This window comes from Rattus norvegicus, chromosome 3 (genome assembly GCF_036323735.1).
Source record: "Rattus norvegicus strain BN/NHsdMcwi chromosome 3, GRCr8, whole genome shotgun sequence".
Classification (NCBI taxonomy): domain Eukaryota; kingdom Metazoa; phylum Chordata; class Mammalia; order Rodentia; family Muridae; genus Rattus; species Rattus norvegicus.
In genome coordinates this window covers 99674871-99691943 of record NC_086021.1, presented here as the reverse complement: position 1 = coordinate 99691943, position 17073 = coordinate 99674871, and the positions used below count along the sequence as shown (strand labels likewise).

The 17073-nt window shown below is 48.9% G+C and overlaps 1 protein-coding gene across 4 annotated transcripts in view; it reads left to right on the top strand.

The window, feature by feature from the left end:
• Nucleotides 1-17073, top strand: part of Tspan18 (tetraspanin 18) — a 139806-nt gene that overhangs the window by 63327 nt on the left and 59406 nt on the right. Inside the window, exon 3 of one of the 4 annotated variants that reach the window (XM_039104912.2) lies at nucleotides 7705-7858. The exons of the other annotated variants lie outside the window; for them this stretch is intronic. The gene's annotated coding sequence lies outside the window, so the exon portion shown is untranslated. The remainder of the gene's footprint in view (nucleotides 1-7704; nucleotides 7859-17073) is intronic. 4 annotated transcript variants of the gene reach the window in all.

The following is a 17073-nucleotide window of genomic DNA, read 5'->3' as shown; positions in this document are numbered from 1 at the left end:
TAGAAGGCAATTTGAACATGAAATTGCTCCCTGGGGTCTGCTCTCTGTGGGGAGGGAGTGGGATTTGACATTTCTTGGAACTGATATCCCTGCTCCCCAGTGGCTCTATGGATTTTCGAGCAGCCTCTAGTCCCATCTCCTCTCCATGGTGTGTGTTAGCTGCCCACTTCCCTGTTTATATGAGACTTGTGGTTCCTCACAGACTTTGGAAAATAGGCTTTTCTGGCTGAACATCTTTATCTCTTATAGTTTATCGGATAGCCTTCTCCTTAAGGGGACTGGGAGTTGAAGTGAGGGTCTTACACATACTCGAAGCACCATATTGCTCAACTGTCTCTCCTTCATTTTAAGATGTCATTTTAAGTGCATGGGTGTTTTGCCTGCTTGTATGTCTGTGTGCCCTATGTGTGCAGTGCTCACAGACTTCAGAAGAGGACATCCCCTGGAACTAGACTTACAGATGGTTGTGAGCCAACATGTGGGTGCTGAGAGTTGAACCTGGGTCCTCTATAAGAGTAGACAGTGTTCTTAACCACTGGACTATGTCTCCAACCCCCCTTTCACCTTGTTTCATTAATTCTTTTATCATTGTGTGTGAGAGATATGTGTGTGCACCTGGGCCCAGACATGGGTGCGGAGGTCGGAGGATAGCTTTGTGGAATTGGCTCTCTTCTCCCACCTTTTTGTGGGTTCTGGGGGTTGAACTCAGGCTGTCAAGCTTCTGTGGTAAATGCCTCTACAGGCTGAGCCGTCTCACTAGCCCATTTCATTTTGAAAGAACAGGCGGATGTGTGCCCCATTGTCGTTTCTTAATATTACCCAGCAGGCATTTATAATTAAAGAATTTGGCTAATATCTGTCTCATCCCAAATAATAATAGGCTTCCAGTTGTACAAACGGAGCTGGAACTCTTTCATCGTCTTCTTCCATAATTAGAATTTTAAACGTGTGCATGTACTTCATTCTGCATCCCACCCCCACTGCTACTCCATCCCCAGACATGATCTGATGTTTGACTTTTTTTTTTCTTCTGCCTCTCTGAGGCCACTGGAGCCATTCAATGACTGTGAGAAGGAGGGGGAGGAAAGATGTATTCTGCACTGAGCCCTGAGGGCTATGCACAGTGACCTTTCTGGCAATGAACTCCACAGCCTGTGTTGTGTCTCTGCCCTTTCAGAACATCTGAACTACTTGTCCAGTGGACAGTCACAGGAGGGTTTGCTTGGGTCTCCAGCATCAGTGTCACTGACGATACTGCCCTGGTGAAGCCCAAAGTCTCAGTAAGAGAATTAAAGGGACAGCTAGGGTGACATCTGTCCTGTCTCAGTGCCTTGTCCTTCTTGACCCCCAGCACAAACAGGCTTAGACACCAGCCTTGGATTGCTCTGGGTTAGAGGGAGAAATGTCATCAAAGAAAGTCTCAAAGATCATACCAGGGAAGCCGACAAGCTGGGAGCATCTGCTGTGCTCCATCCCCACCCCAGAACCAGGCTGGTCACAAAGCTAGGATAAAGAACATAGGCTTTGTACACTGTAGACCTGGGTTCGAATCCAAGCCTGGCTACTTCCTGAATGTGTGCTCTTGGTTCCCTGCCAGAGTTACAGTGACAACGACGACATGAGCCTGAGCTGTTGTGTTCAGTGAGGTCCCAGCAATCTAACAGGATGCTCTGCTTCTCTCCTCCATAGTTAGGATATTTCCCATATCCGATGCACTGTAGCCTCTGTGATTAATTAACTAATGGGCTTCTCTGCTCTCCAGTCAGTGGTGCGTGAACAGTCTCAGGGGAGGCCACGGGCATGTAGAATGCAGGGTGGGATGGGAGAGCTTCGGTGACAGTGGGTCCCATCTTCCTTGGGCAACACTACCTTTAGGGCAGCCTTAATGACAGCTCCTTCCTCAGGCCTGGCAGAGCTAAATCAGGGTTTGGAAGGTAGGATCTGCCTTTAGAAGAGGTGGAGGGATAGTTTGGTCTAATCCCAAATCATTTTAGAGAATGGTATGTGTCAGGGTGGGTGGGGGGGTGGGGTAATGTTTAAGACAGAGTTTCTCTGTGCTGCTCTGGCTGTCCTGGAACTCACCCTGTAAACCAGGCTGGCTCAAACTCAGAGATCTGTCCGGCTTTGCCTCCTCAGTGCTGGGATTAAAGGCATGTACCACCGCCACCAGGCTTAATACAGATCTCCTTCCACCCTCGCTGGCCCTCTGTGTGTGTGGGATCCATTCCCATCCACAAGTGGGAAAAAGAACAAGACACTAAGACATGAAAATAAAAGTCAGGGCCCGGAGAGGCTGGGACAGGACCCTGGAGACAAAGCCTTCAGAATTCCAAACTGCACAATGTAGCAGAAGTGTTTTTTCAAAGGAAACCCAAAATAGAAAGCAGACAAAAGTCAGAAGGGCCTCCACGGTGGTTTGATTCTTCATTGTTTGGTGGGGAACTCAGCATTATTGGGCCATCTCTTAGAGCGCCAGGGCGGAGGCCCCAGGATTCATTTCCTTTACCAGTAAAACTGTTCCAAAGCTGGGATATACATCTGCAGCCACTGCCAACTCCTCCAGCAGATGTTTCCCAAAGCAAGACCACTATCAGCTCCCACCACACTGTGGGTCTGCTTTGTGCATGCACTATGCCTGGATTAGCATTGTGGCTTCAGAGAAGGGCCAGCTAGGGGGACCAATCCCATAAGAGCTGGTGGCAGAATCATTCGTTCATTTTCCTGTTCAGTTATTCATTTGTCCATCCACTCATTATTCATTCTCATTTGCGCATTCATTAATTCATCCGTGCGCCCATTCATTCATGTGTGCCATTTATTCATTCTTTCATTCATATGGCCATTCATTCCGTTGTCAGCTCATTCACTCATTCACGTGCTCATCCAATCCACTCATTCATTAATTCATGTGCCCTTTCATCCCTGTGCCTATTCATTCATGCGTTCTCTCATTCGTGAGCCCATTCACTCACTCATGTGCCCATTCATTCACGTGTGCACCCGTTCATCTGTGCAGCTGTTCATTCATCCATGTGGGCATCCATTCATCTGTCAGTAACTCCCCGATTCGCTGTAGCTTATATGTCTGCCTCAAGGACAAGCCATAAACAGGTTTACAGGGTCCAGCTTTTTAAGAGGCTCTCTCTCTGGTTAGGAAGGAAGTCTGTACCCTAAGGAGGATCACTCAGGGAATGAGTCAGCAATAAGCCACCGCTGCCAGAATACCTGTCTCCCCCTACTCTTGCCCGTTTCTCTGCCTTTGTGGTGAATTCTGCTAGCAAGTCAAGAGCTGAGTGGTCCCAGTGGCTGTCCCCTTAGGTGTGGGGAGTGGGCAAGAGTCTGGCAGCATGGCCACCCTACAGCTAGCTGTTACTTCCTCCTTATGCCATTTTAGCTCAGTCTTGTCTTGAACAGAAGGGTGCTGGATTAGTGGTGGGTCTTGGCTGGACTACAGGTGAGCGTAAGGGTAAGAAGCCTATGGTCAGACAGACACTGGTGCTAGGCCAGTGTGAGCCCTGCAGGAGGGCTTCTGAGGTGAAACCTCCCCCAAGAAAGCATATCCTGGAGTGGGTATCCCAGGGCTGCCCTGGCTTCTGTTATGAACAGATCAGCCTGCTGGAAAAGCTACCTGGGTGTGCCCAAGGGCCACACTGGGTCTCAGCTTGAGCCCTACTGTCTGCTAGCATTGTGCGTTTGAGTGAGTCCCTCAGTCTTTCTTTCTCAGAGTGACATCACCAACAAAATCATCCCGCTTAACAAAAGCCCCCAGAGCCAGTGGCTCCTCGCAGCTTTCATTCTCAGGGTCAGAGGCTGTAGGTCAGCTACCACCTAGCAGGGCTCGTTTAGAGTCCAGTTCTTGTCTCTTCCTATATCTTGTGCAACTCTAGTTTGAGTCTAAACTTTCTGGGACCTGAGATCTGTATCTCTTCTTAATATTCACCGGAGACTCGGGCTGAAGTGGCTTTCACTACTGAGACCTGTTCTCTTGTAGCTGTTGGCCAGCAGACAAGGGGCCTTGGTGTCCCTGACATTGGATTCATCCTGCCTGAGCCCCATTGGCCAAAGTGAGTCATGTGGCCAAGTCAAGGTTGGGAAAGTGGACACTCTACTGAGGAACTAGGAGGTAGCAGACCATGACGGGTAAGCAGATAGGGCCTGGCATCTTAACTGGGTAATAAAGATGGCGAATTTCTAAGATAGTGGCTTCTTTTTTCACAAAGGTCTGGTGTGTGAGGTTATTTTTATATTTTAATGCATTATCTGCGAGAGAAATCAAACCTAATCAAGACTCTTAGACCATATCGCTATGTGTAGACAGTAGCGGGAGTATGAAGACAGTAGATTCAGGGACTGTGGCTTGCTGGGAAAGCACTTTGCATGGATGCTGACCCAGGCTTGTATTCCTGTCTGCACACTGTATTCCACAAAGGTATGGCCTTCTTCTGGTGTGCATCGCAGAGAGCAAAAAGTCCCTGGAGCAAAGCCCCACCCAGCTCCTGACCCTGACTCAGTCATTCACCGTAGTCCAGGTAATTTTCTCAGCATGGTTTCTCTGAATGTCTGCCCAACAGAGTCTACACAGGTCACCATGGCTGCTTCTTCTGAACCTGGGAACATTGCGGACACCAAAGAGAAGCTTATAGCCAAGTTGACATCAGCTGACCAGGGAGGGGGAAGTGAGAGTTGATGGGGGCAAGCAGATGTTGGATCCTTTCCAGGCTGAGTGTTGACATCTGTCCCCTTTATCCTGAAACACTTTTTAGGTTAGGAGAGCAGGGTGCACCTGCCTTCGAGTCAGGATATCCCATTTTGCAAGTGTGATGTGACTGAGTCCTGTTGTTTAACTTGGCCAGGGCAGAAGTGTCTGAATGACCGGAAAAGCCCTTTCCTAAAGGAGTGCTGTCCTCACAGCCCTCCTGGGTCAGGCCTTGCTATTTCTATACATCCCTCAGGATAAGGCCCTCCCAGGCCTCTGACCCTTGCTTTCCTCTCTCTGCTCTGCAGTCACAGAGGGCTGGGGCCAGAGCTGCAGGATTTCCTGGCCCTGCCCACTAGCTGCTAAGAATTGGCAGGGTCCCACCACATTCTCCATGGTAGCCTCTGTTTCCCACTGGTCAGAGTGCGTGGGTGCCCCTGTGTTCTGCATCTGCCTAAGACCTAAGTCTCTAGTGTTCTCTTATTGGAAGCAAGAAGGCAGTCCAGCCCACAGGTAGGAAGAACAAGGAAGAATTGAAGTACCCTAGTTTCTCTTACCTCTTCTCCCTAGTAGCTCCCCAGGACCACCAATGTCTGCTTCTTATCTTTGCATAGCAAAGAAGAGGGCTGATATTGACTTTCTCTTTCTGGACCAGATACTGTGTAGCAAATTACTCCTTTGAAATAATACCAGATGATACAAGGTATCTGAGATCAGCTTATGGCATTTTTGGAAGAGAACCCCAGGCCTAGAAAAAGGCTAAGAACTGGGACTGATTTTCAGGAACCTCCAAGTGGCCCAGATGACCTCTCCCATCTGTCCAGACCATGTTGTCACAGAGGTAGGCTGGACAGGCCTCTGGGGAGAAGGCATCTCTTTACTCCAGGTGTGGGAATCATCCGGAACCTTTTCTCATCCTTAAACCATCGGTGCAGGGTGGTATCTAGATGTGCATTTAGATGTGAGGGGCATTCTCTCCTTCTGAGGCCCTTTCTTCAGAGCCCCTTCATGGGGCTTCACAGGCCTGGGCTCTCTGTCGGGGCTGATCTGGAACAGTTAACCTGAGTCAAGGCAGGTGTGTAAGTCTTTGCTGTATCTTTGAGCTTCTAGTCTAAGTCTGAACTTCAGTGCAGACAAGATTCTTGTGGTGCTAATTAGAGAGGAAGGTGGGGCGGGGACTACAGGGACTCTGGGGAGTGGGGACTAGGGACAGAAAAAATTGCTATACATCATGCCAATTTCAGGGGCCTGGCCCCACATATGTACATATGAGTGGTGTGTGTGTGTGTGTGTGTGTGTGTGTGTGTGTGTGTGTGTGTGTGTGTGTGTGTGAGAGAGAGAGAGAGAGATATGTTCTTTAAAACTGCTAATTGCCAGGGTGAAAATATTTTCACACATCAGCTCTTGGGGAGAATGTCATTGAGGAACACACTGGCAGCCTGGTAGAAGTCAAACGGTTGCAGCCAACATGGAAGTCCTAATTAATAGTTGTTCCCGCAGCTCTTGGGCACGGCAGCGGAAGTAATTATCATGATTTAATTGACTTTTCTCCCCTCTGTTATGCACTCTGCTTTTCCCATTTTCTTGAGCTGGAAAGATTTTATTTCCCCCTCCCTCTCTCTTTTTCCCATCATGCTTAGTTTCTCACACCTGCACTCTGTCAACTCTTATTAAACCGAGTACCATGACAGCTCAGATCTTTATGTCACAGAGAAGTCTGTAACATGAAGTCTGATCAATGACTCAATTTTTACAAACATTGGTTTTGTAGAGGTGTGTTGTGACCCGGCGGTAGTGTGATCCCTGGGTAAGAGAATCGTTTCTCTCAAAGGTTGGTTCTTAGGGATTACAAGGGGTATAAGGCCACCTGCCCTTCCGACAACCAAGAGAGGTGGCTCTTGAGGTATCACAAGGGTCCCAGGGATTCCTAGAGAAAAAAAAAATGTGGCACCCTCTGAGCTCCTGGAGCTGAAAGGTGGGACCCGCCTATGGCCAGCATCCTTTACTGACTTGTTACCTTCTCAGCTCAGGCTGGCTTTACCCCTCTTAACCTTCACTCTGCCCCACCTGGTGATGAGGCCCTGCCTCCCAGGTCAGCCTGAATGCCTCTTACAGGCAGGTTGACATCAGACTGAGCTTTATGCTTCCTAGGTCAAGGACGAGCCCCTGGGGCCAGCTCTGCAACTTGGTCCCAGCCTTGGTGCTTGGTTCCCATCTCCTGGCCCACCATCTGCCTCTCAGAAGCCTGGACAGTTCATTAAAAAATTTGTGAGAGGCCAGCATAGCACACACCACCTAGATGGCTTGGGTCTACATCCTGATCTGACCACCTACTTGCTGTTCAAGTTACTGGACAAGTTACTTAAATTGTCTGGGCCCAGGAATTCTCATTTAATCTGTAACATCGCCTACTTACTAATATTGTTACAAAGGACAGATTGATCCGATCTTAGGGCACAGATACATATGGTAAGTTTTTAGGTTTTAAGGTGCAGGGGGATAGGTAAGGCAGCTCCTGATGTCTAATAAAGCAAAAGAGAATATTGTGGAACCATAGAAACTGAAGCCAGAGAGGTCTGCCTCTGCCTTTCAGCCATACACAGGGATGTTGAAGTGCAGGAGACAGCAGGTAACCTTTTGGAAAGTCAAATAATATTGGCCGATACTATACTGGACTATTTCTCATGGAGCCAAATTCGGGACCAAGGCATTTTCTTGGGTCTCACTGGAGATTATTGAGAGCTTAATTTTTAATTAGAACATTATAGATAATAATAAAGCCAGCAGAAGAGATGCTGAGTAGGACCTGCTCTCTCCCTTGTCCCTGCTTGGGAATTGAGACAGGCTTAAATAAATGTGTGTGTGTGTGTGTGCGTGTGTGTGTGTGTGTGTGTGTGTGTGTGTGTGTGTGCATGTGTGGTTTTCAAGCAACAGGATGCTTGCTAATTAGCCAAGCCCTTTTAGACAGACACTGGGTTTCTCTGAGCCTCGGTTTTCTCATCTGACAGAGTTACACCCACTACCCACCGGGACTCAAAGCTTCTCCAGGCTGGAAATGGTTTCCTCATCTTCATCTCTAACACAAACATTACCTAGGCTGCTGCTGTGTGGACGGGCTCGCTATGTGGGCGGGCTGCTGAGAGCTGTGCCCATTCCAGCAAGGTGAGGTTTTAATGTCACTTCCAAAATCTAGTTGACATGAGTTATGCCATCATGGGATGAAGAGATAGCCTTTAATAATATGTGATGGGGTACAGCGGATGCAATTCCATGGGCAGAGTGCACACCAGTGTCCAATTCCCAGAACCACAGACACCTGGTATAGTAGTGGTGTCCAACTGAAATCCTAGTGTTTGTGTGTAGAGCAAGAAGATCTGGATCCTTCATCCTTGGGCTACACAGAGAGATATAAACTAGCCTGAGCTAAAACAACAGGCCAAACAAACAAAAACCAAGAAAAACCGAGGAAAGAAAAGAAAAGAAAGAGAGAGAGAGAAGCAAGGAAGTGGTCAGTTGGGAAGGGTTCTGTCCTCGAGGATTGGCCAGTGGTGTTGTGGAGAGTAAGTTTGTCACCACAGGCCAGGACTCAGCACCTTCTCTGCCTTGTGAGCTCTCTTTCTTTCTGCCTTTCTCCACAGGATGGTGCATCATGAAGGTCCTCACCAGATAAAAAGTAATTTCTTTATAAACACTGAGTCTACAGTCTTTTGTTAGCAGAGGCAGTATTCAGACTACAGAACTGTGGTTATCCCTCCCCCACACACTTGTAGGAGACTCCTCTTTTCATGCTTGAGGTTACCTGTGGTTAAAGATATAAAATAGAAAATTCTGGAGATAAACATTTCACAAGCGTTATACTGTGTATCATTCTGAACACTGGGATAAAGTCTTGCACTGTCCCCAGTCCATCCTATCCAGAGTACAGGGATCAGCTCCCTGTCCAGTGTATCACAATGGATGCACTCCCTCGCAATAGACACTTAGTAGCTATTCCGGTTTTCAAGTGAACTGTTGTGGCTCAGTTTATTTTTAAGCATTTCTTATTTCTTAGCAATGTCCCCCCTTCCAAAGCTCTGACCCTGCTGCCAACTCAGACACACAAAAGAGAAACATTGAAGTGTTTCCTTTGCAAAGCAACCTAGCAAAATGAGATTCTGAGAGAAGCCATGTTCACATACTTTTATTAAGTATATTGCTATGATTGTGCTATTTCATTTTCAGTTGTCTTGCCAACATCTGTACCAAGTATATATACATATATACATACACACATACACATATATGAAAATATAGGACTCAGGTATCTTCCAGGCTTGTTGAAGGGTATCCCTCCATGAACAAGGGAGCTCCACTTAAAGAACTGAGCATGTGGGGAATCAAGATCTTCCTCACCATGATCATATTATAGGAGGGAGGCCAGACTCTCTTCCACAGGTGAGGAAGAGAGTGCACTGGACTGGAAGCAAATTCCTCTTGGAAGCATGTAAGACAGGCAGGAAACAGTGCCTTGTGGGTATGTGTGCATGTGGAGAGAAAGTGATGGATGCTTCAAAGCTTGTATGGGTTGAGGAGAGAGGGACAAGAAGCAGATGTGCAGGTCATATTTTAAGATTTCCCACCTGAGGTCTCTGGATTGCTGGGGCTCCCTCAGTGCCAGGGCCTTCCCCAGCTTTCTGGAAAATGTGCATGAGGTAACTGTAAAGGGTGCAGGTCTCAAGAGTCTCCGTTGTTTAGCCTGCTGCTAGTTTCTCAGTCAGCAACAGGGCTGTGGAAGGCTGGTGGCATTTCCCATATAGTTTAGAGCCTGGATTCCCACCCCTACCCTCTCCACCCATATACATTCATGGTTCCCAAGGTCACCACAGAGGAAGCAAGAGTCCTAGAGAGGACCCTTCTGCTCCCTAATAAAACAAAGCATAAGGATATTCCTATTGAAGTGTCCCCCCGTGGGTGCAAAGCATCCTGGGAGATGTAGTTCTTGACTGGGTAGCCCCTTTCTTTAGAAGGGGCACAGTAGTGTTGTGCCGATGGTAGGTCAGTTGGTCTTTTGAGCTTTGAACCTTTTTCTGTGGTGCTTCCCTAGAGTCTTAAGAGAGGACCTGTCTTGGGGTGAGGATAGCCTTAAGACCAGGACACAAGAGAGATAAGTTGTAGATCTGGCTTTGGCTTCTCCATTTATCTCATTTCTTGGCTCACTGGACCTAGGAACCAAGGATTAAAGAACCTAGGTCTCTCATCAGTGGCAGAGCCAAGTTGGGCTACTTTGAACCCCCCTTCTACAACACCCCTCCTTATCTCTGCTGTGAGACATTGAGGCCTCTGCCTCAACTCACACCACAAACGCCTTCACCTAGGACTAATGCCAGAACTAACAGAGTGTCTTCAACATTTGATGACCAAGAACTCACATGATCAAAGTTGCTGAAGGAGTGAAGAAAGAGAGGGAGTGGGTTGCCCTGCCCAGGGTCCCGTTCCTTCTGGAAGTGGAGGATCTGTGTGCCTCAGCTTGTGTGTTTAGGACCTATGCTGGAATTTTCTCTTAGCCTTCTACTAGGTATCAGTTCAAATAGAATCCTTTGTCTTGACACTGACCCACCCCCTCAAGCTTAGATCTATTTTCCACTCTACACCCAGCCTGGCTAACACCAATGAGGGCTTGGCTTTCCAGCCGAGTGACCCCAGGGTCTCAGACCTCCTGCATTCTTTGTCAGAGGGGAGAGTTTGGCTCTGCCCCCCACCCTCTGTCATTGTTTAAGGTCCAAATTTATTGGCCCTGGTTATTTATTTGGCAGGGTGATTTGTAGCTCACCTCCCCTATCCTTAGTTAATCAGTGGGCCTCTTTGCAGACCTTTGAGCACTGGCCATGGGGTTGGGGACAGAAGAAATCAAACTGTAACAGGAGCAAGCTGGGCAAGGTCCAAAAGAACATCAAAGAAGGGAACCAGCCCTCTGCTCCTTCCTTCCTGTACAGTAAGGGCCCCCTGTGACCTCTACACCCAGTGCCCTCGGTCTGGGTTTCTCGTGACACCAGTGAGGACAATGGGAGGAAGAAGAAAGCTCAACATTAAAAAAAAAAAAAAACAACCAAAAACAAGGTCCTCTGGCCTGTGCCTGGAACATCTCTCAGCTCAGCCTTAACAGGAATGAAGAGGAGGAAAGGGCCTCCTTGCCAGACACAGGGCCAGACACTCTGTGGCTAGAACCAGTTTTCTCTGTTACGTTTAAGGAATGGTCTGATCCCAAGAGATGGCTGAACTGGGGCAGGCTGCATACCTAGTGCTTCCCAAGGACCCTGTCATCATTTATCCATTCCTTCACCCATTTGTGCCATGGACATTAATTGGTACCAAGTGGATACCAAAGGTTTGCCAGTGCTTGGGGGAAAATTATCAGCCCTCCCTGTTCCCTGTCTGTTTCCCTAGAATGGATGCCAATCACCCTTGTGCTTGGTGTGGTCACAGACTAGAGGCCCTGACCTTGATGGCTCCTGAATGCTTAACTGGGTGGCCCCAGAACCCAAAAAAGGAGACCAGTGTGTCCCTAGCCAATGCATTCCTTGCTCCTGGTTGTGGAACTTTCCCGGGACACCTTCCAGCCAGGACTGGCTTCTGTTTCCCTTCACAAGTAGAACGAAGCCTGGGCCACTGGGTAGCCTATGTCTGGGGCCCTCTAGCACTCTGATGGTTCAGCTCCTCCCCCACCCTCTTTTGCTCCTTGTATTTCTGAATTCTCAGCCACGTCATCGGATGGAAGCGAGTCAGGGTTGTTGTGCCGATCTGAGGTGGCTGAGCTATCAGGAGCCTCCTGCTAGTTAATGGTCTCATGGAAGTTCATCTGGTGATCATATGGGCCCTCTGTCACCTGCTGCCTGTGTTCTCACCCAAGGCTGTCATGGGTCTGACAGTAGGCCTTGAGTTACAGGCCTGGGCACTGTACTACTTCGCAGGCAGGACTGCCATGTCTCTTTGCCAGCAAACTTGCCAACACCTAGAAAGAATGGATCCCTTTATGCTGGCTCTGGTGACAGCCTCATCTTCTGTCCCTTGCTCTTTGGGTTCAGCTTTACCATCTCATTTGGTTCTCTGAGCCTTGGAGCCTGAATGTCTATGTCAGCCAGGAAGGGACACATCCCAGGATCAGTAGTCCCTAAAGACTCTACAAAGAGCCTGGGCAAGTTGTGGGGGAAGAAGGAAGAGGAGGCCTGGCCCCAAAAGAATGGCATGTCCAGGCTACAGGTGTCTCATAGGAAGATGGTGGTCCAGGCTACAGGTGTCTCATGGGAAGATGGTGGTCCAGGCTACAGGTGTCTCATGGGAAGATGGTGGTCCAGGCTACAGGTTTCTCATGGGAAGATGGTGGTCCAGGCTACAGGTGTCTCATGGGAAGATGGTGGTCCAGGCTACAGGTGTCTCATGGGAAGATGGTGGTCCAGGCTACAGGTGTCTCATGGGAAGATGGTGGTCCAGGCTACAGGTGTCTCATGGGAAGATGGTGGTCCAGGCTACAGGTGTCTCATGGGAAGATGGTGGTCCAGTGCTTGGCTGCAGCAGAGATGGCCGATTCTTGTCCCCAGTCTGAGTACAGGTCATACTACCCTCCTGGCCCACTTGGAGTTTCTTTCCTTCCTTCCTTTCTTCCTACCTTCCTTTCTTCTTTCCTTCTATCTATCCCGTCTTCCCCTTCCCTTCCTCCTCCTCTTCTTCCTCTTCTCCTCCTCTTCCTCCTCCTCCTCCTTCTTTTCTTTCTTTGTTTTTGTTTTGTTTTGTTTTGAGATAGGATCTATGTATCCCTGACTGTCATGGAACTTACTTCAATAGACCAAGCTGGCCTTGAACTCACAGAGATGTATTTGCTTCTGCCCTCCCAAGCCCTGGGATAAATGGTATGCATTACCACATGAGCCCACTTGGGATTTTCAACCCCTCTCAAGACACTCGCTTCTGTATACCATGCGTTTCCATCTGGGACGCTCACCTTCCTTCGATGGAAGGGATGCTGGGAGATAGAGATCAGGTCACATGGAGGGTGGCAGAGCAGGTGCTCTGCCCACCCTGTCATCTGGGTTGCAGGATCGATGGCAATTCTCCCTGTTTTAACAGGACTCAGTTTCCTAACGTGCAGAGGGGTCCTCAAGGCTTCTGCAGGCTGATGCCACTATAGGAGTCCCCAGTGCAATCAGCTCCATGGCAGAGCCTGGGAGGGGGCATTGTGGAGCAAGGAGGGCAGATAAAAACTGTCCTTGCAAGCTCTCCTGGGTCCAACACCACCCTCATCAGACACTGGTCAGCCGCCCTGGCTTCTGCCTTTCCACCTACATCCCATATCACACACTGTAACCTAGACAGGCCTTTTAAAACGTGTTTTCATGGGGTTGGGGATTTAGCTCAGTGGTAGAGTGCTTGCCTAGGAAGCGCAAGGCCCTGGGTTCGGTCCCCAGCGCCGGAAAAAAAAAAAAACAAAAAAAAACGTGTTTTCATTTTTTAAATTGACTTTTAAAAACAGAGTTTTAGGTTTGCAATAACAAACAAAAAAACAAAAAAAATGGTCAGAAAACAGTATTTCTCAGACACCTCTGAGCTAAGATAGCCGCTCCTCCATTCCTATTTTGTGTTCTTGTGGTGCGTTTGTTGATACACTGTTGTTAACTGGAGGTCATAGTTCACATTAGGGACCCTTGCCCTCCTTTGAATTGTAGATATCACTGGTTGCGAGAAATGTCAGGAGGCCACCACAGCTATATCACACAGCACCGTCTTTGCCTTCAAATTTTTTCCTGCATTGTCTTTTATTTCTCCCTGCTGCCTCTGACTTCCTAGGCCCCTTCAGGAATATTGTGCAGCCGTAACTATACATCACATAAGCCTTTCAGACCAGCTCCTCCACCCAGAAGGTGGAGTTCCTCCATGTCTTTCTGGGCAAGGCAGCTCACTTTTATTGCTGGGTAGTATTTCACCGTATGAGCACAGCATGACTTAGTTGTCAACTCCCCTATCAAAGGTGGTTTTGAGAGTTTGGGCAATTATGAATAAAGCTATGGTAGGCTCTTGTGGGGAAATGAGGTTTTTAACTGCTTGAGTCTGTATTAAGGAGGGGCAGTTGTGGGGTTGGGGATTTAGCTCAGTGGTAGAGCGCTTGCCTAGCAAGCACAAGGCCCTGGGTTCGGTCCCCATCTCCGAAAAAAAGAAAAGAAAAAAAAATGGAGGGGCAGTTGTTAGGTGGCATGAGAAGGTAGTTGTACTATCTTCCGAAATAGCTGTGCCAGTTTCCTTGCCGCCAGCCATCGGTGAGCATTCTGGTTGCTCCACATTTTTACTAGCATTTGATATCATCTTTTTAAAAAAAAAAAAAAGTAGTCATTTTAATAGGTGAGTTGTGGCGTCCTGTTGTATAACCCCAGATGACTGCATGTTCCCAGCTGGGGCATCAGTTTGGATTAGCCATGTGTCTGAGCATTCTGTGGTTCCCACTGTACTGAGAACCCTCACTCCGCTGATGGTACACGGAATGCTGTGAGATCCCACCTTGCCCACTCATCACCTCTCTGCCTTTTTTTCCCCTCCCCGACCCCATGCCACCCATACCAGCCTTCTCTGCTTGAACCCTAGAACACTGCTGGTCCTTTCTTACCTGGAAGCCTCACACAGGCTGTTCCCTCTGCCTGGAGTTCACCCAGCCCTTTCCCCCAGGAGCCTCTTGCTTCTTCAGTGCTGAGGAGATCACCCTTCCCTGTGGGAACTACCTAGGTTCTCATTCTCCTCTCGGCATTGCTGTGCATAAGTCACATTGGCGTCGTGGACTTATTTGCTAGGTTAGCTGTGACGGAATTGTTTGTGGGGCTGGGGAACAGAGCGTAGTGGGCAGTGTTTGCCTAACACGCATAAATTCTACGTTCAACTCCAACATTTAAAAAACACAGTTATGGTGATGGGCAAATGTAATCTCAGGTTTCAAGAGGTCAAGGAAGGAATGTCAGAAACAAAAGTTCAAAGTCATCCTAGCTACATAATGAGTTCAAGGCCAGCCTGGGCTACACACCCTTCCTTAAAACATGATAATGGTAGTGGCTGTAATGGTATTTTGCAAGGGCCTTGAGGACAGGGACCTTGCTGGTTTGCTCATAATCTCCTCCAGTGTCTTTTCTGGCCCGTTACCAAGATGTTGCTTCATGTTATCAGCTACTCTGGGAATGAAAACCTGGAGAAAAAGGCAGGGAAACTCAGGAAGCTATGAGGCAGTGAGCAGCTTGCATAGAAACCAAACACACTCGCAGACCAGTAGCTAAGAGCATTTAAAACCTGGTCCCAGCAAGTGTGAGCCACCAGGACACAGAAGAGACTGTGGTTCACCCCAGTGCATTCTCCATATTCTTGGAGGGATTATTTCCCGGCCACAGCAGCTGGAGTCACCTGGGCCTGGAGGGGACTGTAGTCCAACACACGCTCTATATCCTGGAAGGGATTAATCGTTGGTCCTCAGACTTTCGAGAACAGCTTTCCCTACTGTTCAACACTGCTGACCTGCTTCACAAGGCTTCACTGCTGACCCTGCACCTATGATGTGTTCTGCCAAGTAAGCTGGGGCCCAGTAGATGCTGGGTTTCAGCTCTGGCTTTGTGTAGGGAAACAGAGAGGTAGGAGGAGCCTCCTTGCAATCTCCGCCTGTCTCACTTCATCAAACCTGTTAAAAGGCATTCTCCTGCCTCAGAGACTAATGAAAATACTTGTGTGCCCAAAGCTTGGCATTCAAACCAAAGACACTGCCCAAAAAAGCACACTCACCTGGAGCTGTCCTTTTTTTTTTTTTTTTTTTCCAGAGCTGGGGACCTAACCCAGGGCCTTGCGCTTGCTAGGCAAGCCTCTACCACTGAGCTAAATCCCCAACCCCCTGGAGCTGTCCTTATAGTTCCTTGACTCCAGTTTCCAATGCTAGGGAAACCCAGAACTTGGCCTTGAAGAAGTGTGCTGAGGGAACCAGATTCCATAACATGGTCCTCGAGTGCTCCTAGACGACTGGAGAAAGCTGGGTGGCCAGTGTGACTCAAAGCAAGAGTTTCAGAAGTGGTAGTGCAGAAGAGGTAGGGAAGAGGTAGTGAGGGAACCAAAGCCGCCTAGTGGAATGGATGGTGAACCAGATACCGCCTGGGCGGGCGCCTGGCTTCTCATAGGCGTCTCCTTCAACCCCTGCCTCATGACTTAGCATCCCTGGTCTCTGTCACACAAGGGCAGACAGGCAGAGATCATGCACCCCCTATTAAGGTTGGCACTCAGCCTCAGGCAAAGAGTGCACGAGAGGACCCAGGCAGGCTGCCTTGTCCTTCTTTCCGTTCAGTTCTGGTTCCCTGCACAACACCTGGCACAGCACATGCTGTAAGGGATGTGTGACCTCAGCACATCCTCTGCACAGAGGGAAAGCTCTTTTCTGTGCTCAGCTGCACCCCTCCCCCCCATCCTCATCCCCCTCTGCTGCTCTGCTGTTATCCATCCAGGTCCAGCACCTTCTTGCTCCACCCTTGCCAAAGCAGCTTCACAACCCTGATCTGCCTCTCTCTATGACAGCAACTGGAACATGGGCCTAGAGCAAAACAGCCATATTCCCCCTGAGCCAGCCGGTCCTAACCCAGGCAGACCCATTCCTCCTTCTGGCACCATCGTTCACTCAGAGAGAGGCCTCCTGGCTTCCCTCTTCTGATCTCACAGCCTGAGCTGCTGACCTGTCTCCTGTCCACCCTTCTGCCCCTTGGCCCTTTGCCTCTGCTCTCGGGAGCCTGGGCCACTCTGGAGACACTTATCCATGTAACAGTCTTCAGATCCTGAGACAGGAAGAGCTAGGTGTCCTCAGTGTTCCCAGCACTGCAGTTTCCACTGATGCCCCCTTGGGAGGCTGCCAGAACAGTAAGGCTGTTCACTGCCTCTACTCCACCTTCCCTCTGCGGGGCCTTTCCTCACAGCCCCCTCCTCAGCAGTACACCTCTGCTCTTCCCCGCCTGCCTGCTTAACACTTCTGTGCTTAGAAGACGCCTCTTCCAGGAGGCCTGCCATCTACAACAGAATCACTCTCCAACTTGAGCTCCAAAGCCGGGCCTTGTTTGTTTGTTTGTTTTCGTTCATTTATTCACTTATTTCTATGTATATGGGTGTTTTACCTGCCTGTATATGTGTATGCCACATGCACACAGTGCCCATGGAGGTCGGAAAAGTAACTCAGGACCTCTGAGACAGTTGCAGATGGTTGTGGGCCACCCTGTGGGTGCTGGGAACCAAAGCTGGGTCCTCTGGAAGAGTCCAGGCTCCAGGGTTCAGTTTTGTTCCTAATTTTAGCGCCAGGCAGGAGATGGTGAGGTTACTAGGGACAAGGAAGAGGGTATATTACTGTTATT